Source organism: Lissotriton helveticus, chromosome 2_1 (genome assembly GCF_964261635.1).
Source record: "Lissotriton helveticus chromosome 2_1, aLisHel1.1, whole genome shotgun sequence".
NCBI classification, from domain to species: domain Eukaryota; kingdom Metazoa; phylum Chordata; class Amphibia; order Caudata; family Salamandridae; genus Lissotriton; species Lissotriton helveticus.
The window spans coordinates 1157427494-1157454408 of NC_136059.1; the positions used below are offsets into that span (position 1 = coordinate 1157427494).

At 48.9% G+C, this 26915-nt stretch overlaps 1 protein-coding gene across 5 annotated transcripts in view; it reads left to right on the forward strand.

Moving 5' to 3' along the window:
* JAK2 (Janus kinase 2) overlaps positions 1-26915 on the forward strand; it is a 1231913-nt gene that overhangs the window by 1080259 nt on the left and 124739 nt on the right. The gene's annotated exons all lie outside the window — the stretch shown is intronic.

The window sequence follows — 26915 nt, forward strand, 5'->3', positions numbered from 1 at the left end:
TAAGCTTTCCCCAGTCCTTTGCACTAACATTCCAAGTGTGTGTTAAGCATATTGGCGTGTGTGGCCAGTGTGGCACATGCACGGTATATGTGGAAGTGAGCCAGAGTAATATAAGCCAGTGGAATCCATTTCAAATACCCTATGGCTTTACACATTATGGAGGATAAGGCCTGTGCTCGGAGACTATTTTGACTGAGGTGCTGCAACCTAACTTGGCTGCATAAGAGCCTCCTTTGCCCTTTATTAATGCCCTACTGTTGCAGATTAAAGTAGTGTGGGACAAGCTCACCCTACTCCCAATGTTAATTAGCTTATTGTAAGGAAGTACAGACCCGCTTCTGGAGACTTGGCCTTCCTCTCACCTCCTGCCAGAAAGTCTTGTCGTGCAGGCATCATCTTGCATGAAGCACACTACTGGTGCATTTATAATAGCCCAACCTGACAGAGAATCCAAGCAGTTGGACGAGGTGGTAAAAAAGTCTTCTCTGCCAGCAGCTTAGCTTTGAGATCAATGAATGCAACATGTTTGCTTGCCAGATACACATGCCTTATGGGACATGGGTAATATGGTGGTTTCAAGTCTTCCAGTCCACCTTAAGGACAACTTTACTGAGGTGGTGAGTGAGGGCCAAAATGCTTCCCATCATATCAGAACAGGTCTAGATACAGTGGATACCGTAACCATTTGGTCATTCATTACTAATTGGTGGCAGATTTGCGAATGATTTACAGGTGAGCCTGACTTGGGTTCCCTATTGATTTTTTCCAGGCTGCTCGAGGCAGACACAGGAAGCAAAAGATCAATTATTTAGTAAAGTTCAACAACACAATGATAACCTTTTAATTGTTAGCAGATTATGACCATACTTTAGACCAGGGAGGGCAGTGGGATCGGGGAGGAATCAGCAGGTAGCGTATTTATAGATAAACTTTTCCTTCCGATGGATACTTTTACCTGGAGATGCCTCACCTGTTGAACAACACAGTGTCCTGGGATTTTGCGATGGTACTCAACAGATACTATCCATGCTGAAATCAATGCCAATGAAGGCATCACTGGAGTGCCCTCATGCACCAGTGTGCATACATGACTAGGAAGATGAAGGAAGCCAATATATGTAGCAGGTGAATACCCATTACAAATGGAACTTAAGCTTCTCCGGAAACATCGGACTCAAATCCTGAACGTCCCATATTGTCTGAGGAGTAGTGAAGGCTCTCAAGGATGTGGTGTGTGGTACTGCACCTGTGAACAGGTGGCACTTGAGACTGCTCTGATTGAGACTTGGGTACAGTAATGGAAAAGCCCAAGTCGAACAGCAGGGATGCTGTTGCTTACATGCAATTCAAGATCATCTGCATTGAGCTGGCCTCGAGAAGCAACTCATCGGTCTACCAGAACATTGAGATCTCCAACATTACAAGATGTGTTGTAATCGCCACCATCATTTGGTGAAGGCTCGAGATGCAACTGAAAGAGAGCCCCGCAAAATGGCAGCGAGTGGACCATATCATGAAATACAAGTACCTCCTGTGAGACTGCGGTGTAAGTATGTGTCTGACAAGGGAAGCAGATGGTCGGTTGTTCCTGATACTCAGTCGGGTCATGGACCCGACTGATTCACCATGGTGTCCTCTCCTTCACTACAGCTTCCTCTGGTATACAGGGCTGTCGACTTATACACCGCACATGGGCAACAGGCTAATTGTCATGGCCAACTTCAAGACAGCCCTTCTCTGGCATACAGGGTGCTGAGGTATACATTGCATACAGGCAACGGGCCAATCGTCCCAGCAAAGTTCACAGCTCACTTCATGGCGACCCTCCTCTGGCATACAGGGGTTTGCAACAAAATCCTGCTCACAACCATCAACCAGATCAGTGCAGCAGCTGTCTCCTTGCACCCCGGTACAGGTATTCACCGACCAGGATCCCCCACTGGACCTTGCTTCCACCAGCTCTCCTCGTCCTCACAGGGCTCACTGGTCTTGGCAGGCACTGGCCGTCCAGCTCCAGGGGCGGGTGGTCCTGGATGTCCCGGGGTGATGTCCCCTCACCCAGCTGGGGAGACTAGCAAGCCTTAGACTCCGGTCCTGGTCACAGGCAGAAATCTTGCACAGCTTCCTCTGATCAGCCAGCCTGTCTGGCAGCTTGACATTTGACAGTTTGGGGGCCCTTAGCTCACCCTTTTTATTGTCCATTTCCAGACATCAAATGTGATTTAGTGTCTGAATCTTGAAATCTGTGTTGGGGATCTGCCTCCTTTTGAAGTTCCCTCTCTTCTGCTCTGCCATTGCTCCAGAAAGCAGTTTGACACAGCAATAGCAACTCCAAATCTGATAGCCCACAACACAGGCCATGTAAGTGACTAGAGGTCCAGCCTGGAGCCTGCGCCCTAATCCTATGGGCCAAGACTCTTGGAGGATTGGCCACTGGACCCTGAAGAATACCAACCTTTAGATCAACACATGAACTGTTGTGAGGACTTAGGTGAGGCCAGTGGACTTCAGACTTCTCCAGATACTGGCTTGCTTTGTTCCCCTACTGTGGCTGCTGAGGAGGGAGCGTCCTTTGCAATGGTGGTGAGAAGGGCAGACGAGGTCCTGGACCTTAGCCTGCCCTCAGTGTTAGTCAAGATGGAGGTGTTTCAGCTGGGAGTGACACCCTTAGATCCGCTTCTCCCATTTAATGAAGCCGTACAGATGTCCTGCTTGGGACCTGGTCCAAGTCCAACACAGGGCCTCCTGTAAACAGGATGATTGCCCACCACCACTACCCCGCCCCAGGGGAACTCAATTTCCTCACACAACACTCTACTCTTAGAGTTTTGTGGCCTAAGCCTCTACATCCCATGTAAATCCTGGCCCATTCCCTACCGCCCCTTCAGATAGGGCTAGACACCTTGGGCAAGAAGATGTTTTCTTCCACCATCCTAGCACTGTAGTCCATAAACACCGCATGCCTTTTGGGCCATTACTTCCATGCTCTGTGGTATTCGGTTGCAGAGGTGCTGCCCATGGTTTTCCGGAGGTGGCCTGGGACATACTCTCCCAGGCTGTTGCCAACAGGAAAGACGCTGCTAAGTTCATGATCAGAGGTTACCTGGATACCACCAACTCTCTGGGAAGAGCGTTTTCTTCAATGGTGGCCTTAAGGCGCCACACCTGGTTGATAACAACTGGCTTTTTAGGAGATGTCCAAGCATCACATTTGAACATGCCCTTTGATGGCTGGCGTCTCTTCAGAGACAAGGCGGATTCAGCACTGGAGCGCTTTAGTGACAGCAGGGCTATGGCCTGATCATTGGGCCTTTCCATGGCCCCTCACCATTCCCAATCTGACTTTTGCAGCCACGGTAGGGACTTCCAGCTTCGTCTATGCCTTCCCACATACCACAGCACACAAGCATCCCAACGTCTGCGTGCCTGAGGATGTGGTACCCACAGACCCAGAGGTCGGATCAGTTCACCAACCCCCAGCAGACTCAGCCTCCAAACCCTTATAGTCTGCTCACTTAACCATCATGGGTACCCAGTGGGAAGCATGATCCGGCATCACCTGCCTCACTGGAGGGCTATAACATCAGACCGATGGGTTCTCCAAATTGTCCAGAGGGGATACTCCATACTCTTCGTGACTGCCCCTCTACCCATGCCATCTGCTTGCAGCAGGTTGATGTAGGACCATCTCTCCCTGCACCACGGGTAAATGGCAGCTCTCTTGGTCAAGGGAGCCATCGAGAGGGTGCTGACACCAGACGTAGGCCGTGGTTGCTCTTCCGGCTACTTTCTGGTAACCAGGAACGATGAAGGCATTCGTCCTATCCCAGTCCTGCTCCCTCTCAATTTCTTCCTCAAGAAGAAGTTAAAAATGCTCACACTAGCTGAAGTCCTGTCTGCTCTGGGCTCCGGAGACTGGATGCTAGTGTCTGACTTACAGGACACATATTTCCACATTCCCATCCTACTGGCCTACAGGCATTACGTGCGGGTCACTGTGGGCCACGAGCAGTTTTAGTTCGACGTGCTCCATTTTGGCATTACTAATGCTCCTCAAGTGTTCTCCATGGTGATGGCGGTGTTTGCGGCGCATTTGTGGAGATTAGGGGTGCCAGTCTTCCCCTATCTTGACAATTGGCTGTTAAAGGTGGGCTCAACTTAGGCTGTTGTCTCCCAACTCTAGATTATAGAGTACCTCCTACATTTCCCGCGGTTCACTATCAACGTGCCGAAGTCACAACTGACTCCATCTCAGATGTTCCTTTTCATCTGAGCTGTTTTGACACAGTGCAGTTTTGGGCCTATCCTCCCGAACTGTGAGTCCAGGATATTCAGGCCTTGATACTGATGTATCAGCTTCTATCCTGGATTTCGGTGAGACTGACTTGGAGACTTCTGCATCTCATGGCCTCCTGCATCCTGCTTGTGACACATTCCCCCTGGCATAGGCGGGCTCTGCAGTGGGACCTGATGTACCAGTGGGCGCAGCATCAGTGGAATCTCTTCGACATGGTCCAGATCTCGGAGGGACCTGCAAAAGGTCTGCAGTGGTGGTTAAAGAGCAGCAATTGGGTCAGCAGCAGACCCCTCTTCCTACCCCAACCAGATCTCACAGTGGTGAGAGATGTGTCACTCCTGGGATGGGCCAGCCATCTGTGAGAGGTGGAGATCAGAGGCCTCTGGTCTGTGGCTGAATTCATCTCCACATCAACGTTCTGGAGTCCGGGCGATCTGGCTGGAATTGAAAGCCTTTCTACCCTCTATCTAGGGAAGGCTAGTACGGGTGTTCACAGATATCTGAAAGAGACTATAGTTATAGATTCCTAACCTTTAGAATTACCCCCAGGCATCAGACTGGATCCAGAGAATTTTTCCGTAGCAGTACCCACTGCGCGTCGGTAGGTGGCGCTGGTAGGCTCCGCGTCCGTCATTGGCGTTGTGGTCCCCAGGATGACGTTGCAGTGTCTACTTAGACGGTGTCCCTGCGCTCTGATGTCAGTTCCATCTGTTTCTGCGCCAGCCAGCACAGATCCAGAGAGAGCATGCCCCTTAGTCACTTTTTGGCTAAACCTTTTTTGAGTTTTGTCCATAGCACGGGGGATGTCCCATCGTCTGAATAGCTTCAAGCCTTGTGACTCTTGTCACAAGTTGATGTCTGTCAGGGATCTGCACCTCATGTGCCTCTGGTGCCCGGAGCACGGCCACGACCCGAAGTTGTGCTCAGACTGCTGGGCCATGAATCCGAAGTCTTTGCGGGAGCGATCCCGAAAGCTCTTGGAGGCCTGGCAGTCCCCCGCGCCGTTTGAGGTTCCGGTCGAGAAGAGGGTCGCAGGACCGGTCGTGGAGCCACCACTACTCGTCTTCGAAGCCTATGCACTCATCGGGTCGAAGTCGAAGCACAAGAAGAAGGCTAAGAAGCATCATCGCTCTTTGCCTTTTCCACGTCCGTCGGCCCACTCGACACAGTACCAGGAACATCGTCACTCTCCAGCTCCGTCTTCGGAGCCGGCTTCTGGTAGGGCTCCGTGCTTCCCTCCCTTTCCCGGAGCCGTAGCGTCTCCTGCCCAGTTTCGAGACTTTTACGAGGCTCTTCATAGCATTTTTGGGCTGCCTGACTACGCAGGTGTCCCTTCGGGCCCCACAGATTTGTTGGGGAACCTGGGCCTTCAATGCAGGTGGCTTAGGCTCCGGCACAAGAGGACCCGTATCGGCGCCGGTCGACCTCAGGTTACCTTCTCCGGTGCTGAATCCACTGGCAATGCCCCCAAAGCTGGGTGTGCCTCCAACCAGCATCAACCCCAGCCTTACCCCTGACTTGGATCCGGTGCCAGACTGAGACTGACGTCACCCAACATCAGTGCCGGAGGGTACTTTTGTACCGCTGTTCATCCCTGGTGTTCCCTATCGCCCTGAGTGGCAGCCAGAGGATGGTGAGGGGGACTGGGAGGGGTCTGAAGACTCTAGCTGACCAGCTTGAGGAGCTGGACTGGTGAGAGGAACTGGGTGATGCCAGTGACTTGGATACCTCCCCAGATCTTGGCATGCTCTCCCCCGAGCGTGGCTTCTTTCGCAGTGGTGTTGCGTAGGGCGGATGAGGCCTTGGGCCTAGAGCTTCCTACGGTGGCAGTCAGGACTAACCTCCTGACAGAGGTGCTTCAGCTGACAGCGGCCTCCTCAGAGCCCTTGCTGCCTTTTAAAGAAACCCTCACAGACATTCTTCTGGGCACTTGGTCCAAGCCCAGCACAGGAGCTCCTGTGGACTGGATAATTGCCCAACACCACCGCCAGGCCCCGGGCGGCCCACTTTTCCTCTCCCCACACCCAAGCCCGAGAACTTGGTGGTCCAAGCCTCGTCCTCTAAAGGCTCATTCCCTACTGTTCCCCTAGATAGGGAATCCAAGAAGCTGGACCACCTTGGGAAGAAGATGTTTTGTTCTGCCAGCTTAGGGTTGGAGTCGGTGAACACTGCATGCCTCTTGGGCTGTTATACCCATACGGTGTGGGATACGGTTGCATAAGTGCTGCCACAGTCACCGGAGAAGGCCCGGGCTGTGCTCACCAGTGCAGTTGCTGAGGGTCGAGACGCCGTTAAGTTCACCATTTGGTGTGGGTTAGATACAGCCGACTCTCTGGGCAGAACGGTTTCCATGTTGGTAGCCCTGAGGTGCTACGCCTGGTTTTCGGGGATGTCCAATCTATCCTTTTGGGCATGCCCTTTGATGGCCGTCGCCTGTTTGGTGACAAGGTGGACTCAGCGCTCAAGGGCTTCAAGGATTCTAGGGCTTCGGCCAGATCCTTGGGCCTCGCAGCAACCTTCTACCCCACACAGTCTGCCTTTTGCCCCTTTTGTGGCTACCGAAGAGGTGCCCCACCACTTTCCACCCAATCGAGCTACAGGGCTACGCAAGCTGCCCAGTCTATGCATGGCCTCGGACGTGGGACCCAGCAAAGTGGGTCTGGGGGCCAGCGGGCGGGCCAGTCCACCTATACCCCCACCCCCCTGCAGTAGGCTCCAAACCTTCCTAGTCCGACCTTTCAGGGCCACCAGAGGCAAGTGGGTGGCAGGATTCGCCATCACTTACCTCACTTTCAAAACATCTCGTCGGACTGGTGGGTTTTGCGGATAGTCCAAAGGGGCTACCCCCTCCCCTGCGAGACTACCTCTCCCTCCCTGCTACCAGCACTCCATCGCATATACGAGGATCACTTGGCCCTTCTCTGCCAGAATGTTATGGCTCTCTTGACCAAGGGAGCTATCGAACGGGTCCCTGTGCCAGACGTAGGTCACGGTTGCTATTCCCACTACTTTCTGGCACCCAAGAAGGACAAAGGCCTTCATCCTATCTTAGACCTCAAGCCCTCAACCGCTTCCTCCGGAAGGAGAAGTTCAAAATGTCACGTTGGCTCAGGTCCTCTCTGCCCTTGATCCCAAAGACAGGATGGTGGCGTTGGACTTGCAGGACGCCTATTTCCACATCCCTGTCCTGCCACCCCACAGTTGTTATCTACGATTCACATTAGGCCACACGCATTTTCAATTTACTGTGCTCCCTTTTGGCCTTACCAGCACCCCCCGGTGTTCACGAAAGTGATGGCGGTGGTTGCAGCTCATCTGTGCAGATCAGGGGTTTATTTATGTATTTGTTTGTAGAGCGCCAGAATCGACCCCCGAAGGGGTATCTCTGCGCTATAGACGGGCACAGTGAGAAAGAGCCTAACATCTAAGAGTCGGGGGGAACAGATAGGTCTTAAGCTGTTTCCTAAAAAGAAGGTGTTCCGTGCATTGTTTTAATTGAGCAGGAAGCTTATTCCAGTGACAAGGACCCAAGTGGGATAGGGCCTTCCCACCTTGCCTAGCTCGTTTCATTCTGGGCACTGTAAGGAGATGTTTCCCTGATGAGCGGAGGGACCGCTGAGGGACATACGGAGTGAATTTATTCGCCAAATAACTTGGGCCTGGATTGAAAAGGGCCTTATGAATAATACAACATACCTTGAACTGTACCCGCTTCCGAATCGGAAGCCAATGGAGTGAGGCTAGCAGAGGCTGAGAGGCCATCCTTGGGGGCGCTTTTAGAATCAAACGAGCAGCCGTGTTCTGGACGACCTGTAATCTGTCCAATGCAGCCTCATTGGCACACAGCAGAAGGCTGTTGCAATAACCCAGGCGACTTAATATAAGTGCCTGGGTTAGCATCTTCCTAGAGGAGTCCGGAAGCAAGGGGAGTATACGGCGCAATAGGCCCAACACGTGGTAACATGAGCCAGCTGTGTGAGTGGCATGCTCTTTCAAGGTGAGGGTCTGTTCAAGGCGGACACCTACATTTTTTACACAGGTTTTTGGTGTCGGGGAAGAACCGAAATCTGAAGGCCACCAATCAGGGGTCCACAATAATCGGGCTTCCCCGAAAAGCATTATTTTGGTTTCCCCCACATTGCACTGTAGAAAATTAGTCCTCATCCATTGAGAGATATTTCTCAGCCCCTTAGAGAAGGCGGCCTGTACTCAGGAGGTGAACTTAGCAAAAGAAAAAAGCAGTTGGGTATAGTCTGCATAGGAAACAGGGATAAACCCACTGTTCCTCAACAAATTGGCCAAGGGAGCCACGTAGATATTAAACAAAGTAGGGCTCAAACAAGAGCCCTGTGGGACTCCCTTGGACAACTCTATTGCGGCAGAACGATAAGGTCCAAGGTTAACCGCCTGAGAGCGAGAAGATAGAAAACTCGTCAGCCACTGGAGGGCCGAGTCTCTGAGTCCAACCTCTACCAATCTCCTGAGCATGATACCATGGGAAACCGCGTCAAACGCGGCGGACAGATCCAACAGCACTAGAATCGTGGAATCGCCTCTATCTAGGGTCATCCTGATGTTATCGGTTACCTCTAGTAGGGCTGATTCTGTGCTGTATTTTGGGCGAAAGCCTGATTGAGATAGATCAAGACTGCCCGTCTGCTCGACATGGTTGGAGAGATGCGTGTTAATATGCTTCTCCAAAAGCTTGCCCAGGTAAGGAAGGAGAGAGATGGGACGCCGGTTGGAGAACTCAGTTAGCGGGGCCTTAGACTTCTTCCGAATAGGCATAACCTGTGCTGCCTTCCATTGTAGTGGGACCAAGCCTTGTCGCAGGGAGAGATTGAGGAGATGAGCAATGGAGGGGGATAAATGACTGGCCAGAGAAATAGTGATTTTTGCCGGTAAAAATCCCGAGAGCTATATAATCTTTACGCGCAGCCCTGATTTTTCCATGGTACTCAGCTAGGGCCACGTGGAATCGGGCTTTATCCTCCTCCTCATGAGTAAGGCGCCACCGCTTTTCATACTTCCTGCAGATACATTTTTGCTTACGAAGTAGGGGTGAATACCAGGCATTCTGCACAGGCCTGGGTGTATTCCGAAGAGATTTCAGGGGGGCTAGTTGGTCCACTGTGCTAGAGACAGCTAGATTATACTTAACTAGCGCCTCCTCAGTGCCATCCGACTCTAATATCTGTGGCTCCACAAAGATGGCTTTAAAGCCATCTGGGGTGAATTTCTTCCACTGTCTAAAGAAAGCAGGAGAGTCCTTAATGACTTGATTCTTCTTCCTGGGTGCTTGAATGAAGAACTCAATAGACGCATGATCAGACCAAGGAAGGAGCTGGGGGGGGGGGATTACAAGAAACATTAGGACAATTAGAAAAAACAATATTCAAGGTATGACCTGCTATGTGAGTGGGGCCCTCATTAAGCTTAGTTAACCCAAGGGTGGCTAACTCTGTTATAAGTGTCACTGCTTCCACATTGGGGCTACATTCACTATGTATGTTAAAATCGCCGAGTAACAAAAAGTTACTACCCGTGATTACATGCGGGGCGATGAGCTCGACAAGATGGACAGGGAAGTTATTTATCGGGTCTGGGGGACGATATACCAGGGCTCCTTTTAAACTTACACTGGCTGAGAGGTCCAAACGAAAGACCAACACTTCCATAGCTGAATCGCCATGCTGTTCCAGTATAGTAGGTATAATGTTGTCCCAGTGCACAATGGCAACTCCACCCCCTGTTTTGTTTTGTCTGTCCATACGGACAAATCTATATCCCTCTGGCACAGCAAGAGCTTTAGAGGGGACGGAAAGAGGTTTCAACCAGGTTCCAGTCTTCCCCTATCTCGACGACTGGCTGTAGAAGGCAGGCTCGTTCCAGGCTGTCGTCTCCCACCTCCAGACTACGGCGGCCCTCCTGCATTCGCTGGGGTTCACCGTCAACATGCCAAAGTCACACCTGATTCCCTCTCAGAAACTCCTTTTCATCGAAGCAGTTCTGGATACAGCACAGTTTCTGGCTTCTCCTCCCGAGCAGCAAGTTCCGGATATTCGGGTTATGATACAGATGTTTCAGCCTCTATCCCAGATTTCGGTGAGAATTACCCTGAGGCTGCTGAGCCTCATGGCCTCCTGCATCTTGCTGGTGGATCATGCCACATGGCACATGCGGGCTCTGCAGTGGGACCTGGAGTTTCAGTGGGCGCAGCATCAGATGATTCTTTCCGATGTCGTCCCGATCTCGGAGGGGACTGCATGTCACTTGTAGTGTTGGCTCACGAATTAGGATTGGGCCAACGGCAGATCCCTCTCCCTTCCCCAACCAGAGTTCACAGTGTTAACAGATGCATCACTCCTAGAATGGGGAGGCCACATGGGAGAGGCGGAGATCAAGGGGCTCTGGTCTCCGGCGGAGTCCGGGCTCCATATATACCTTCTGGAGCTTCGGGCGATCCGTCTTGCACTGAAGGCAGTTCTTCCTTCTGTCAAAGGAAGAGTAGTGTAGGTGTTCACCGACAACACCACCGCCATGTGGTACTGCAACAAACAGGGCGGGGTGGGGTCGTGGACCCTATGTCAAGAGGATCTTCGCCTTTGGACATGGCTGGAACATTATGGCATATCCCTGTAGGTTCAACATCTGACGGGTTCCCTGAACACCAGGGCAGACAAACTCAGCTGCCTGTGCATGATGGATCACGAATGGCGTCTTCACTCGGAGGTGGTGCAAGTTCTCTTTCAGCAATGGGGAGAGCCTTGGTTAGATCTGTTCGCCACCGAAGAGAACGCGCAATGTCAGCAGTTCTGCGCGTTGGAGTTTCCAAGGTGGCACTTGCTCAACAACACTTTTCATCGCAAGTGGAGTTGCGGCCTCCTGTACGCCTTTCTGCCTGTACCACTTCTACCCAGAGTGCTGAAGAAAATCATGCGCGACCGGGCCCAATTCTTGTGATTCCGGACTGGGCACGAAGTGTCTGGTACCACGACCTCTTGAGCATGACCATTGACCCTCCAATCAGACTGCCTCTTCGGGAAGATCTTCTGTCACAGCAGCAGGGGCTGGTCCTCCACCGGAAACTCCAGCCTCCACGTCCTTGCGTGGAGATTGAGCGGTGACAGTTGACAGCTTTTAACCTTCCTCCTGAAGTCTGTAACATCATCTTGGCAGCCAGGCGTCCCTCCACTAAAACGGTATACGCCTATTGATTGATCACATTTATGGCATGGTGCACAGCAAAGGCTGTGGATCTCCTTTCTGCCCCTCTCTCAGAGGTTTTCCTCTTCATTCTATCTTTGGCCCAGCAGGGCTCTCCTCTAGGCTATCTTTCATCCATTTCAGCCTTCCTGATCAGCCTTCTCTTTTCAAGTCTCCGATTGTGAATAGATTTCTTGAAGGGCATTACTCATCTCTTTCCTCCTTCTCCTTTCGTAATGCCCCAATGGGACTTAAATCTTGTCCTTACTTATCTTATGTGTGCTTCCTTCGAGCCACTACATAACTGTCCTTTTCGTCTTCTTACTTTAAAGACTGATTTCCTGCTCGCCATCACCTCTGCCCGCAGGGTGAAAGAGCTTCAGGCTCTGTCCTCCAAGCCTCCTTTTCTTGCTGTTCATCCGGACAAAGTGGTCCTTCGCACTAGTTCCTCTTTTCTGCCCAAAGTGGTTACCTCTTTTCACATAGTTCAGACCATCACATTACCCACCTTCTTCCTGCCTCCATACCCTTCCATCGTCTGGACACAAAATGCGCGCTGTCCTTCGTACCTTGACCGCACTAAAGATTTCCGGGTGTACGAGCAACTCTTCGTGGGTTATGTGGGAGCCAAGAACGGTCGGGCCGAGCACAAACGTACCATCTCTTAATGGGTTGTCCTATGCATCTTGAAAGGTTTTAACATGTTTCTTCCGCCAACCATCATCATGCCTCAGGGGGATCTTAATCTAGTCCTGATGTTCCTGATGTACGCTTCCTTTGAGCCCTTGTGCAACTGTACTCTGAGGCTCCTTACTCTCAAGACGGTCTTCCTGGTGGCAATAACATCTGCTCGGAGGGTCAGTGAGCTTCAGGTTTTGTCATCCAAGCCTCCATACTTGATCATCTCCCCAGTCAAACTGGCTCTACAAACTAGAGCTTCCTTTCTGCCAAAAGCCGTCACTCCCTTTCATGTTGGCCAGTCCATCACGATGCCTACTTTTTCTGCCCTGCCACATCCCTCTAAAAAAAGAGGTGCAACTTCACCAACTGAACCTAAAAAGTGTGTTGTCTTTTTACCTTGAGTGTTTCAAAAGGACAACCAGCTCTTCGTGGGGTATGTTAAAGTGAAGAAAGGAGATGTCTTGCAGAGGTGTACTATCTCATGGATTAAAATCTGCTACGGGTTGGCTAGGAAGTAACCCGTGAGGGCTTGCATGCTTATTTCACCAGAGTCAAGGCTGCAACCACTGTGTAAGCACACAGAGGCCTGGTCCTGGACATCTGCCAGACAGCAACGTGGGCCTCAAAACAAACGTTCACAAGACATTACTGCCAGGTCCTTGGGACGGGCAATTTCCCCTTCGATCCTTCTGGACTTTTTGGTGTGAAATTGTTTTGAATACCCATCTCCCGGGAGGTCTTCCTTGGGTATCTATTCGAAGGTATGGAATCAGCAGCTAGAAAACTTTCAGATGAACAATTTACTTCAATAACGCCTGATCTGGTAGAGACTCTAGCTACATATTTCTTACTGACCCACCCATACACCCCACTCTACGAACAGATTTCTGGGGACAGTGTTGTCTCCCCTTTCAGGGCACTAGATTTTCACACCAGTGGTCAGTGTTCTTTGTTGCTCCTAAAATGGAATGCCATTAAAAGAAACAGATGTCAGTGCCCTGGGGTCACACCTGTAGAGGCACCATGCACATCTCTTTCAGCGCCGATGATGCCATGCAGAATAGAACTACACCACCTACCGGTGCGCAGGTGTAGCTTACAAAACATTTCCGGATCCAGTCTGAAGCCTGAGGATAATTCTAAGGTAAGGAATCTGTGGCTAGATAGTCTCTACTAGATAAGTCATCTGATAGAGACGTCTTGCCACAGATTCCTTAACTTAGAATATCCCCAGGCGTCAAACTGGAAACGGAAAATTTTCCATAGCAGCACCTCTGCGCACCAGGGGTGGCTCAGCCCTGAAGTCAGCGGAGCCATATATGCCTGTCCCGGTGCGCTGATGTCAGTTTTCTTCTTTTCGGTGTCCGAGCGCGGATCCTAGAAAACCAGCAGTTCCTTGGCCTGGTTTTTATGCCTTCTCGACACCCTCGGTGTTGTAGGAACAGTGTGCAATGCCTTCTTGCTTTAAGGCTTGCGAAGCCTGTGCGCGTTAGATGTCTGGCACTGACCTGCACCTCATCTGTATGTGATGCCTCAGCGTGCACCACAACTCCAAGGACTGTGGCGCCTGTCAGAGGATGAAACCAAAGTCCTTTAGAGAGAATCGCATGAAATTGCTGGCCGCACGGATGTCCGGTCCTGCTTCCTCCCTACGCCGCTCTTCCTCTCGGGATCGGGATTGTTCCTGAGGTTGCTCCCGCGACCGCCGTGCGACAACAGGTAAGCGTAAGCACAGGCGTTGCTTACCGAGATCTTCTTCCAATGTCCGTGCCGCAGCCGCCCATTCCTCTCGCTCTATGCCAGGTAAGGGCGCACGGCAATCTCATCCACTGTATCCACCCAAAGCGTGCCCAAATGGAGGCTTATTCTAGGGCACTCCATGCTTGTTTTGAGTCGGCCTTTCAACCCGGTGCACCTTAGGGTCCCACAGAGGTAGCTGGCACTCATGCTGGGTCTTCGTCTGTGGACGTTTCCCCAGCACTGGCTGTGTGCATCGACTCCGATTCCGGAGCCGACACGACACCACCAAGACAGGGCCTTGAGCACAGCCCTCCCCGTCAGTCAACGCATAGCCCTGTGCGGCTTCCTGCGCCGACGTCGGAGGCGACACAGGTGTCAACGCCTTTACTACACCAGGCTTGACGCCGGGTCCGGCACCTCGTGCTCCCCCCAGGAAGTTGGCTCTGGGACCGACGTCGGTCGACGTCCCGGTCAAGTCCTATGTGGAGGTGGTCGATGTCCAGCCTACTCCCATGCGGCGTCGTTTCCTATTCCTTTGGTGGTTGCTCCTCCCGACTCCTCGGGCTCCGATAAGTCTCCAACGCGGCGTCCGTCGACGCCGGTAATATCAATTACGCCTCCTCGTTTGCAACCTGATGCTTCCCTGGACTCCACAGATCAAGGAGCCAGAGTGCAAGTACACTGTGTTGCCAGGCCTTCGGGTCAGTGTCCGGCTCCTCCACTCGTCATGTCTAGTGGCAGGCTTAGCCTTCAACTGTCTCCTACCGACAGTTTGTTGTCACCTACACGGATGGCGACTGAATCTAGTGCTGCCTTCGCGCGCGCTATTCAGGGGGCGGCTGCTGCACTCGGCTTTCAGCCTCCAATGGTGCCTCTACTTTCCGATCCTTTATTGGATATGCTCCATTTGGAGCCTATCGAAGTAGAACCTCCTTTGCTGCCCTTTGGGGAATCTCTACTCGACATTCTGCGTGGCACATGGTCGAGACCCTCTTCGGGTGACCCTGTTGATCGGGCAATTGCCCGTAGGCACCGTCCTGCTCTGGGTGATCCTCTTTGCCTGTCTGTCACCCAACAGATCAAGGCCTAATTGTTCAGGTGGCTTTTAATTTACAGTCTTTACCCTCATTGCCATTGTTACCTCCCACCAGGGAGTCTCGTGGCTGGATGATTGTGGTCGCCGGCTTTTCGCCTCTGCGAGCGCAGGCGTCCGGGCCTTAAATACAGCCTGTGTATGTGCACGCGCATTCTCAGCTCTTTGGGACTCAGTTGCTAATCTTCTCCCTTCTATTCCGGAAGGGCCATGAACAGAATTGCTTCGCCTTCTGCTGCATGGCAGAAGCATGGTTCAATTCTCTCTTAGATCTTCCCTTGAAGCAACTGACTCTATGGTTCGGGTCCTTTCTCGCGCTGTGGCTTTACACCGCCATGCTTGGCTGCGTGACAGTCGCTTCCCAGATCATATTCGGAATGCCCTCAGAGATCTGTCGATCTTTTTGACCACTGCGCGGATTTGGCTGTCTCCCTTCACTTGTCCGGCCTGCCATATTTTAATCCTCCTTTTACGGCACCCACCCTGATGCACTGTTTTGTAAGGGTGCCGGTTACTGTTCATGGCTGGTTAGCCATTTCTATGTTCGTTCAGTACAGCCGTTCGGCTGCTTCTCTTGCTTTTTCAGTCCTCTGATTGTGTGCTTAGCCCAAGGGGATAACCCTACCGGGGATTAGCCTTACCCTATGTGGGGTATTTGCTGGCATTAGGTTCTGCCTTTTTCTTGGTACGCTCCTGTGGAGTCTCCTCGCGGACATCCTGCTGGGAACCACTTGTTTATTCCTACAGTGATCCTTGTATGGTATTGCTGATTGCATGTCTGGTTTTGTCCGTCTGTAGTGCATCGAACCCTGGCATTGGTTCCATGCCGTAAAGTGTCTATCTCGCACACCTGGCGGGACACCTTGTGGTCGCAGTTTTTCACAACTGACACCCTATTGCCGCTGTGCGGCTTCCTTATTATTGTTCTTATTGGTGCAACTCAGATGTACAGCCCCTTCAAGGTTTGTCCTCCAAGACAGCCGATCAGCAGACGTTCTCTGCTATGCATGATCATGACCTCCTTCTGACCAGTTATCACTGCCACTAACACTACAGCGGTTTCCATATTCCCTGCTGTTTCCATACGGGGTTTCCACGCTTTACTTGAGTGTGTGCTGTGCACTCTCAAATTGGCGTGTTTTCCTTGGAATACTCGTTTCTTGGGGTCCGGGACCTTTACATTTGTCCTCACATTTTCCACTGTTGTAACAGGTTCTTTCACCCACTTTGTCTTGCAGGGTACTGTTGTTCCTCTCGGACAAGGGGCATGGGTTGCTTACTGTCCTGGACATTGTCTTACCCAGTTTCCACATGTCTGCAAATAATCTCAACATTTGTTTTCCTCCTGCTCTGTATCTGCTCTGTGTTCTTACCAGGCGGATCCATGTAGGCTCTTTCCTTCATGCGGTGTTCGTGGTTCTTGACCCGCTCTGCTTGTACCACCAGCTCTTATGTGGTGTCCGGCTTGCTGGTGCCCTTTTTGGGCAGTTGCCTACTTGCTGTTGTGCGCCTTTGAGTGGTTCACGCTACCCTACAGGAGGTCTTTGCTTACTTCGTGTGGCTCCAGTGTCCACACGTTATGCTTAGATACTTTCCGGTATGCTTAATACCTTCCGGCCTTCCCTCTTTTTTTGTTAGCGTTCACCTGCATGTCTTCGGCAATTCACATGTTGTCACAAACCACCTAAGTCCTGGCTTATCTTGTGCTTTAGTACTACCGGCATCTTGTGGCTGTGGATTGGCATCCTGCCAATGCTGTCATTTGTGTCTTGCTGGTACCGGTTTCAACAGGGTTCCTTTTCGCTGTTGTACATATTGAGCTGGTGTACAATGTCTTTGTCATACCAGTTGATGTCTCTCGAGGCTTTGCTGCAGTCGACAAACTGCATCCGGCAGATCTCTCAAACCCTCGGTTCTGCTCCACTTCTTGCGAAGTCATACACTTCCCTTTTACCCAGCATATCTAGTATATGGTTTCTTCTCCATGCTGGCACTTGCTGGGTAAGGATCAGCCTCTTGCCACTGCTGTCCCACGTGCCTTTGCAGGTACAGGTCCCACAGGGCTTTTTCTACTGTGTTGATTGGTCGACCGGAAATTGCTTTTGCTTTCTGTCGCCACCTCGGTTCCTGTGGATCCTTCAAACCCTGGGTTGGTTCATCTCCTTTTTTGAAGTTATGAACTCTCACTTCGCCACGGGTATTCTGGCTCTGTGCTTTTCTTCGTTCAACCCGGTATACACAAAGGGGTTTTCGTGCTGTTATTGACGGCTTCTGGTGCCTTTGCTTCCCATTGCTTTCCGCTCTCTTTAGAGCTTCATGGTCTAGTGGTTGACTGCACTACCATTACTGTCCTCATTGTGGTTCGTCCCAAAGGTTGACAGTGTTGTTAAGTCACCTTATGGACGACTAGGTTTTTTCGGGAACTTGGTGGGGTTCAGTAGCAGACCTGCCTCCTTCAGGGGTATGGCTTTGGTATCTATTCTAAGTTAACAAATCTGCGGCTAGACGTCTCTATCAGATGAACGAGTTACTTACCTTCGGTAACTATGTATCTGGTAGAGACATAGTCTAGCCGCAGATTCCTTAACGCCTGCCCGTCCTCCCCGTTCTGCGAGGACCTTTTCAGGTTGGGGCTTTCTATGCTCGCCTCCCTTACAGTGGCCTGCCATTTTACAAGGTGATATTCTCTCACTTCAACACAGACTGCTTTGTTCTGTTTCTCTGCTCCATCCCGCCCATTCTCTAAATTAGGCGGTATGTTAATAGCTCATGTGTTCCTGCCAGCATTCGGCCTGGATTGTAGGGTGTGAAATTTATTAACGCTTTTTCCCACCATCCCGTTCTCTCCTTCCACATTGCTTGGTGGTCTTTGTCACCCATGTGGCTTTTTCCTTCAGATCTTTTGGCTCTGTACATTTATGAGTCTTTTGGTTGGGGTTGCGACGTCTCATTCTGGTGACGTCTTGTGGTGTACTCTCCTTAATCTTGTGTTCCGGACTTGTTCCCCTTCACGGTTTCACTTTCTGGATGCGGACATTTTATCCTGTGCCATACTGTTTTTTCCACATCCTTGTCTCTCTTTCACGTTGATTGAGCCTTCGCTCTTGCGGGATGGCTTTTCAGAGCACTACTCATTCTCACCTGTCAATTTCTTCTATTTTTTCTTCATCCTTGCACACGGTTTCCAAATTTTCACAGTTTTTTCTTTTGGTGATGGCTCCGTGTTCAGACGCGGAAAAGTTTCTCCGATGAAAACTGATGTCAGAGCTCCGGGAGGGGCATATATGGCTCTGCTGACGTCATATCCGTGGACGACGTCAGGGCGGCGCCGCCCACCGGCGCCCAGAGGTGCCTCTGCAGAACATTTTACGGATCCAGTATGACGCCTGGTGATATTCTAAGTTAAGGAATCTGCGGCTAGACTATGTCTCTTCCAGATACATCGTTACCGAAGAGGATGTAGCCTTACGGCTAGAGTGGTCGCCCTCGAAGCTGGGGAACCGGGTTTGAATCTCAGCAACGACACTCAACATCCTGTGATTCTGGGCAAATCACTTAATCTCCCCGTGCCTAACAAAAATAAATGTGTCCTTTTGTAACGAAACTGGGACTATGTAAAGCGTTCTGATACCCGATTTCTCCGATCTAGTTCGCGCTATATAAAACTCTAAATAAATAAATAAATAACTCTTTCGTTACCAAGAATAAGTAACTTGATCTGTTGGCATGTGTGGCAAAGGCCTCAGCCAACATAAATAGCCTTGTAGAGAAGTAGAAATGAATGTCCAAATTTACTGACCTGAATTCTGGATCCAGTGGGTGAGATGGACTGTTCTGCCTTTCCCCTCATACGGAGCTAACGATATTCAGTAGGAATACATTGGTTACCATTAATCCCTGGGAAAGAGAAATACTATTAGAGAAAGTAGAGACAATGGAAATCACTACTTATAAGTAGCCACTCTGCTGCGTGTTCGTGTCTACTGGGTGTTAATGCATAACTAAAAAATAAGATTGAAAGCTTTAATTCCATATATCTCTGTAGAAGCATCTAACACTTGCTATAGCAAATTATATACTTTTAAAATATTGCCATGAGGTTTTGGTGGCACTCCAGCATTTGTAGTACTGAGCAATAATATCAATGTAATTGATATTACTTGAATTTTGGTTTAACCTCACTCCCTTAGCTAATAAGGCAACTTTGATAACAAGCTATCTGGTTCTGAGATACATTCATGGTTGTATCTTAAACTAATGTAAATAAACGTTAGTCATGATTACATAGTCGACACTGATAGCAATGAACCACTTTTCTAATCATAGACTGTTTACTTAAATACAGAATTTAAATTGCGGAAATATCAAGTACTTAAAGGTGGTAAGGATCCTGTGCGGTCCTCACACAGCTGAACACCCAAATGAGCCACACAAAATGATGATTTTGTACTCTTTCAAAGCTGTCTGTAAAACAGTATTTAAGACTATTTAAGTTTGTTTCCAATTCTTTCAAATACTATTCTGTGTTCAACCTCAACTTCTAACACACTGGCAAAAAGTAAATAAACAATATCCAAGGTTTTTCACAAGGTTTAATAACAAGATCCTGGTTGCAGGAAGAAAGTATTTTTATTGCCTATAGGAAGGACAGTCAGGACAGTCAGCACCCCAAGGAGGTTGATATTCAGTACCTTCAGATGGCTGTCAACATTTCCAAACATTGTGAGATTTCGGTGGCTTTGTGGGAAGTGTCGTTTTTAAGTTTGCATTCAGCCTCCTATGTTTAATAAGACCAACAAAGGCTCAAAGCTTTTTGACTAGTAGCACCGACGTTCCGAATACTCTGCAAGCCTTTCCTTCCCACAATGATTGTAGCTCTAATGTGTTCAGCGGATAATGATTGGTGGATGTGGGAGCATAGATTGGTAAGACCAAGCAACAGATCTAGGCACTAAAAATAGAGCCATCTCTCATAGCATTATTGGATTGGGAACATCATTGATCTTGGGGGCATCATTGATCTTGGGGGCATCATGTCGTATGTCCAATAAGTGCTGTTCGACATCGTTTAGAAGCCGACTAAACAAGTAGGAGCCTGGACAAGACAGCCTTGCCCTAGTCCCTGTTCTACACTAAAACACCCTTTTTTTCTCATTTGCTTTCATACCTCACATGTCCTTAAATGTCCTTGTGTAGCTAAATAAATACTTTACAGTGTAAGTTGCCTATTGTAGGTTTTTCATCTACCTTACTAAAGGCTGACTTTATTTTGATAAACATTAGACGCATTCTGCCCTGCCGTAAATGTGTGCACTTCACTTAGAATATATACAACTACTCGATCAAGTAGTGTTTGTCCAATTGAGAAATTCAAGATCAACATGAACAAAACCTCATTTTGCACATATTAGTAATGGAGTTGATTAAAGCTCAATTAATGAAGTGTTACGATAGTGGACATTTCTCCCTTTGTCACAGGTCAGTGGGAATCATATCTATCTCCTGAATTTGGGGAATCAATACCTGTATGTACTTCCATAATGTAAAATGGGCATAAGTAGATCCTAGTATCATTTAGCAGGTTTGTGGGCACAACATGGGGTTCTGGTTTTGAGAACAATAAATGCCAATAAAATGATAAAACTAGGCTGTACCCAAAAAGTGATAGTAATATACGCAGTTGTTATAGTTTGGGAAACATTATGAGCAATCCACGAAATAGCACCAGCTTCCAAAGAATGACATATATTCTCCTATAAGTTATATATGGAATCTTTGACCGCAGATTTATATTCACCTCTTAACAGACTAATCTTTGCCTCCTAAGCTAAGTGTTTTTAACAGAGCCCTCTTAGCTTCATGACATCTCTTGCAAACCAATAACATTTGGCCAATCTAAGCTATCATCCAGGAAAACACTTTATTTCTCGTGGTAATCTGAGGACTATCTAGACAGGTGTAGAAAGTGATGCTGACCAGACTGGACACTGTAGATGCAGTAGTTGGATGAAACTGGTCTCGAGTGTACTGACCTGCCCAGAGGCGTAGCTTCCTTTGGTGCAGTGGCACTGGGGCCCAGGACCAGAGGAGCCCACTGAACCCTGATTATTGTCGTATTTTATATGTAAAACTGCAGGCGGGAGGGCCCCTTTCCTTCCTTACACTAAGGCCAGGTATACATTGATGACGGTACATGCCTCACACAAACTCAATCTACAGGATTGGTAGATGACATTCAGGCTGGATTTATGGATATGGCATTGGGGGGCAATATCTTCTGGGAATTGAAGCCAATAATGTACTTTGGAGATTTAAATGAAGATGAGACAATGATTCTTACAGGATATGGGGGTACGCAAGGAGCCACAGATGAAACTGATGGGGCTGTATATCCACAAGCACAAAATATAAGTGTCAACAAATAAAAAAACGACAGAACCAAAAACGAAGGGGAAGACGTCAATGCAGAAAACAAAACCAAGCAAAGCAACCAAAAACCCGCAAATCGGAGATGGAACAGATTGTAATAATCAGCATGGATGAACACACAGTTATCAATTTGACCAAGACCGCATTGAGTGAGGAGGAAGGAAATACTTTGGCATTGTGCCTTTCCTACAGCCCTGTTAGAGACTTAGATTACGCACAAACGCGAATTGATTAATACAAATTTGTGCGCAAAATGAAATTACTCAAATACCATCCAATCCAAGGGGCACACAATCGTGATATTGTAACTACAACATCAGTAGAAGCAAGTGCCTGCCCAACATTGACAGCTGGGGATTTGGATCTTTTGTGGGACATGCAGCAATTGTTTGATGAACAGAATATAACTACAAATGAGATCGGTCCAGGGTCCTTACAAGCAGGGGCAACAATTCAAACCAATTTTAGACCAAAATCAACTTTGTCTGACAATGCTGCGAGACAATGTGGACATTTTTCATGAAAAGGTCACTTACGAACTGAAAAAACGTTTTTGTTCCACTATGAGTTCCCCAAGGAAATACACTAAGCAAGACCATATTTATTCCCAACTGATCAAGAAATTACAAGGTGACAACAACTTTATCATCCGACAGTCGGATAAGGGTGGTAATGTTGTCATGTGGCCACAAGACTTGAACATGGATTAGGCACTAATACAATTGAACGACAGGAAGTGCTATAAAAGAAGTACCATACTAGCAGTTAAATGTGCATGGAGTGAGTTCAATAGCAAACTTCAAGCATGGAAATCTGCGGATCTGTTAAGTACGCAAGAGTTAAAATTCTTGAAAGTAGACTATCCCATAATACCAGCTATCTACTTCATCCCCAAAATTCATAAAGACGTCCATAAACCCCTGGGAGGCCCATTATATAGGCGCAGGGTAGTCAAATGGAAAATGCATCAAAATATGTGGACTTCTTCCTTCAAGAACACGTGAGGAAGCTCCCATCGTACATTCAGTACACTGGGGACTTACTCTGCAAAATACAAAATGTAAATTGGGAAGATGATTGTGTACTAATCTCGTTAGATGTTACATCATTGTACATAAGTATACATAATTGTGATGGCATGAAGTCAGTTGAATTCTATTTGAACACTAGACCTATGCAGTTTTATGCACATAACAAGATGTTATTAGCTATGGTTTCCACATGCTTAGAGAATAACTTTTTCCTTTTTCTCAAACAAATCTTCTAGCAAATCAGGGGGTTGCCTTGGGGGCCTGTTTTTGTCCCAGTTATGCCTGTTTGCATATGGGCATGTGGGAGGAGCGGGTCCTCATGGCAGCACACAGTGAGACCCTTTCTAGACATGTACTTTGCTGGTATAGATACATTGATGATTTATTCTTGGTTTGGAAAGGCAGATAAATTGACGCACAAAAATGTGTATCACAACTCAACAATAACAATCTGAACTTGCAGTTTACAGCCCAGATGAGTAAAGAAAGCATAGTTTTTCTAGATGTGGAGATATATGTGGCAAACAATAAGCTGGAAATACGTCTTCACAGAAAACCATCTGCTGGCAACACTGTGCTGCATGTGTCTAGTCATCACCCCTCCCATCTGATCAACAGCAAGCCTTACGGGGAAATGCTGCGGATCAAGAGTATATGCAGCACGGATCAGAATTGCAATCAGGTACAGAGGGCGAGTAAGGAGAGATTCTTAACCAGGGGGTGTTCTGAGGAGTTGGTTATGGCTGCCATAAAAAAAGGCCAACAAACTACAATGTTCCGAAGTGTTAACACCAAAAGTCATTAAGGACAATAACACCTCTGAATCCATTGGTCAACCTACCTGGTTGGTGTTAACTTTTAACCGCCAACATAAAACCCTACGCAAAATCGTGAACAAAAACTGGCCCTTGATACTCAATGATCCAATATTAGGTGGTCGTTTGACAACAACTCCCAGCATTACCTATAGGAAGGCTCGCTCCATGAGCAACGCATTGGTAAGGAACAGTCCAGAGGTTACTTTTACTAAAAACAGGCTCAGCAACAGAACAAGCTTTTACAAGTGTGCCACTTGTAAAGCCTGTAAAAATGGCTGTAATACCAAGTCATACACTACCCCATTCAAACCAAAACCTGTTGCCATTATAAAACCCCTTAATTGCAAAACTGAATTTGCGGTGTATGTGCTGGAGTGTCTATGTGGTCTGCGCTATGTGGGCAGCACTAAGTTGCAGGTCCACAAACGAATACTCCAGCACATGAGCCATAACCAACAAGGATGCCGCTTATCCAGTGGCAAGGCATTTTAAAGAACATCACGGCAGTGATTTACAGTATTTAAAATACTTTGCCGTTGATACTGTTTTGCCTCTTAGAATGTTACTGTTATGTTACTGGTTTTTTTTGAGCGCACAGCTGCCCCAGCAAAGGGGCGTCCCGGCGCTATAACTGAAAAGGCAACATAACTCACAGATTAAAAGGTCAGGGAAATATTAATAAGGTAAGGGAAAAAGATACGTTTTGACTGCCTTCCTGAAAGCTAAAAGGTCTTCTAAGGCTCGGATATGCGCAGGAAGCGCATTCCACAGCCTAGCGGCCAACACAGTAAAAGAGCGACCACCCAGTCGACTTTTTTAAAACGCGGCACAAGTGCTAAATTTTGACTCGCAGAGCGCAGGCTACGAGATGGCGTATACAGGGTCAAAAGATGCTGGAGAATGGTAGGGGTGTCAGTTTTAAGGATTTTAAACGTAAAACACAGAGTCTTAAACTCTATGCGCCTGATTACTGGCAGCCAATGTAGTTTACCAATTGTGCTGCGGGCAGAACAAAACCGTGGCAGGCCAACCAGAGCCCTGGCAGCCGCGTTCTGCACCCGTTGGAGACGCAGGACCTCCGCCTGATTGGCACCCAAAAACAGTGAGCTTGCGTAGTCAAGCCTTGATGCAATGCTGGCTTGAATCACCAACTGGCGGGTGGAGGCATCGAAAAATTTAAGAATAGGCCTCAGACCACGCAAGATTCCAAAGCATGTGGCCGCCACCTTCTTGGTGTGACACGAGAAGGTGAGTTTTGAATCCAGCCACACTCCGAGATTTTTAAATTCGGCGACCGGTTGAGGGGGGGGTCCCAACTCATTGGGCCACCAGCTCGCACCCCACAGATCTGGATGTTTCCCTAACACCATCACCTCGGTTTTGAGGGCGTTAAGCTGTAGGCAGTTGGTGGTGAGCCAGCCAGCAACAGCCCTCAGGCCATCCGCAAAGTACGATGCTGCTTGGTCAGAGTCCCCATTGAGAACCACTGCCAATTGAGTATCATCGGCGTAAGATACCATTGTGAGACCCCAACTCTTCGCAACCGCCGCCAAAGGTTGGACATATAAGTTGAAAAGAGTGGGGCTCAACGCCGAACCTTGCGGAACTCCTTGAGTAATGGCGTGAGGTTTTGATCTGAACGGTGGCACTACTACCTGAAATGATCGTTCCGAAAGAAACGATTGGAACCAGTCAAGCGCCTGGCCTGATATGCCAGCCTCACCAAGCCTACGGACAAGAATGGTGTGGGATACAGTGTCAAAGGCGGCACTGAGGTCTAATAAGACCAGTGCCGCCGTTTGACCTGCATCTAGTACAGAGCGGAGATGTTCCACCATATATAGGAGTGCCGTCTCTGTACTATGGCCGGGTCTAAAACCATTCTGTGTGGGATCCAGTAGGTGTGCAGAGGTCAGATGTTTAGTGAGGATGTTATTCACGTGGGCCTCTGTGATTTTTGTCACCCATGGAAGGAGGGAGATAGGTCGATAACTCTCCGGCTTCACTGGATCCAGTCCCGGCTTCTTAATGATGGGCATGACACAGGCCGCCTTCCAACTAGGTGGTACTGATCCGGTGGTAAGAGATTGATCCACCAGTTGTCGAATCGGTGGAAGGCAAATAGACGCAGAGTCCAGAAACTGTGCCGGTCTCAAAGGGTCGTCCGGCGAACCAGACTTAATCTTGGCCGCTAGGAGATTAAACTCCAGTTCCGACGGTATGGGAAGCGTGGCCAAGCACTGTGATGTGTGCAATGTAAGGCTCGTACTGTCAGAAACATCCTTGGGAAAAGAACGGTAGATGGTATTTACCTTCTCCACAAAGAAGCTAGCTAACAACTCACAGTGAGCAAGGGAACAAATCTCCGTAGTAGGAAGTCTGTTCGCTGTGAGCTCCTTCAAGACCTTAAAAATCAGTTTGGACGGATTGGAGCTGGCTTGAAACTCTCCAGCATAGTAGTCGGCCCGGGCCCAGCAAACAGCTCTATGATACGCCTTAACCCTAGCCAGGTAGCATACCTTTAAGTCTCTGTCATAATTTTTCCTCCACGCTCTTTCGGCTTGACGGCAGGTGGCTTTAATCCGTCTGAGTGCCACCGAGTACCAGGGGTTAGGTTGAGAAGAGCGATTTTTGCTCCATTTAGCTGGAATGAGTGCATCAAGCGCTTGGACAACCCATGCGCAAAAGGTGTTATAACCGGTTGCAACGTCATCTCGAAGAACCAAAGGAGTGGTGGCCAAAAGACGATGGAAGTCCTCTAGTTTGAGCTTTTTCCAGGGACGCCTGAAAGATGTTTTATCAGGCTTCCCGGTACAGCGTGTTACCATGGTCACGCAAAGCTCAATAAGGTGGTGATCACTCCATCCCATGGGTCTAGGAGGAAAGATCTCGACCGATTGGAGGTTGGTGAACACCGGGTCAAGAATGTGACCACCCTCATGGGTCGGGAGACGGACCAGTTGAAATAACTGCACAGCTTCGAGATCATCCAGCAAACTGCTAACTGCTGGCAACTCCATGGCATCAAAATGTATATTAAGGTCGCCAATGATGGTTATATTGGAGGAGGACAGAGACAAAGAGCTAGCCAGCTCCGGAAGAGCTTTCCTAAAGGCACAATCACTACCTGGGGGGCGGTAAATCAAAAGGCCTGATAGTGTTTGAGTTTGCCCGACACTGATGGAAAAATGGGCGCATTCTGCCCCAATCAGGATCATGGGCTTCCAGGCACAGGTATGGCAGTTTTTAAAAGCCACAGCTATACCACCTCCTCTTCCCTTACGATTTAAGGTGTGGATTGCATAGCCCGGAGGAAGGGCCAAGTTGATAATAGCCACATCCTCATCACCTAGCCAGGTCTCTGTCATAAAGAAGGCATCAGGGCTTTCTAACGAGATCAGCTCATATATGTCTCGATGGTTTTTCGAGAGAGACCTGACATTATGGTACAAGATTTTGAAGGTACTAAGAGGAGAAGGTACCTTCTTCCGATGTAATAGTACCTGGCTGGGGGCCAGCAACGGCGCTGGTAATTCCCACTGACCACACGGACAAGTGTGGGGACCACACAAGGGGTACTGAGCTGATTGTGGGCAGAGGGGCAGACGCTGTCTGAATCG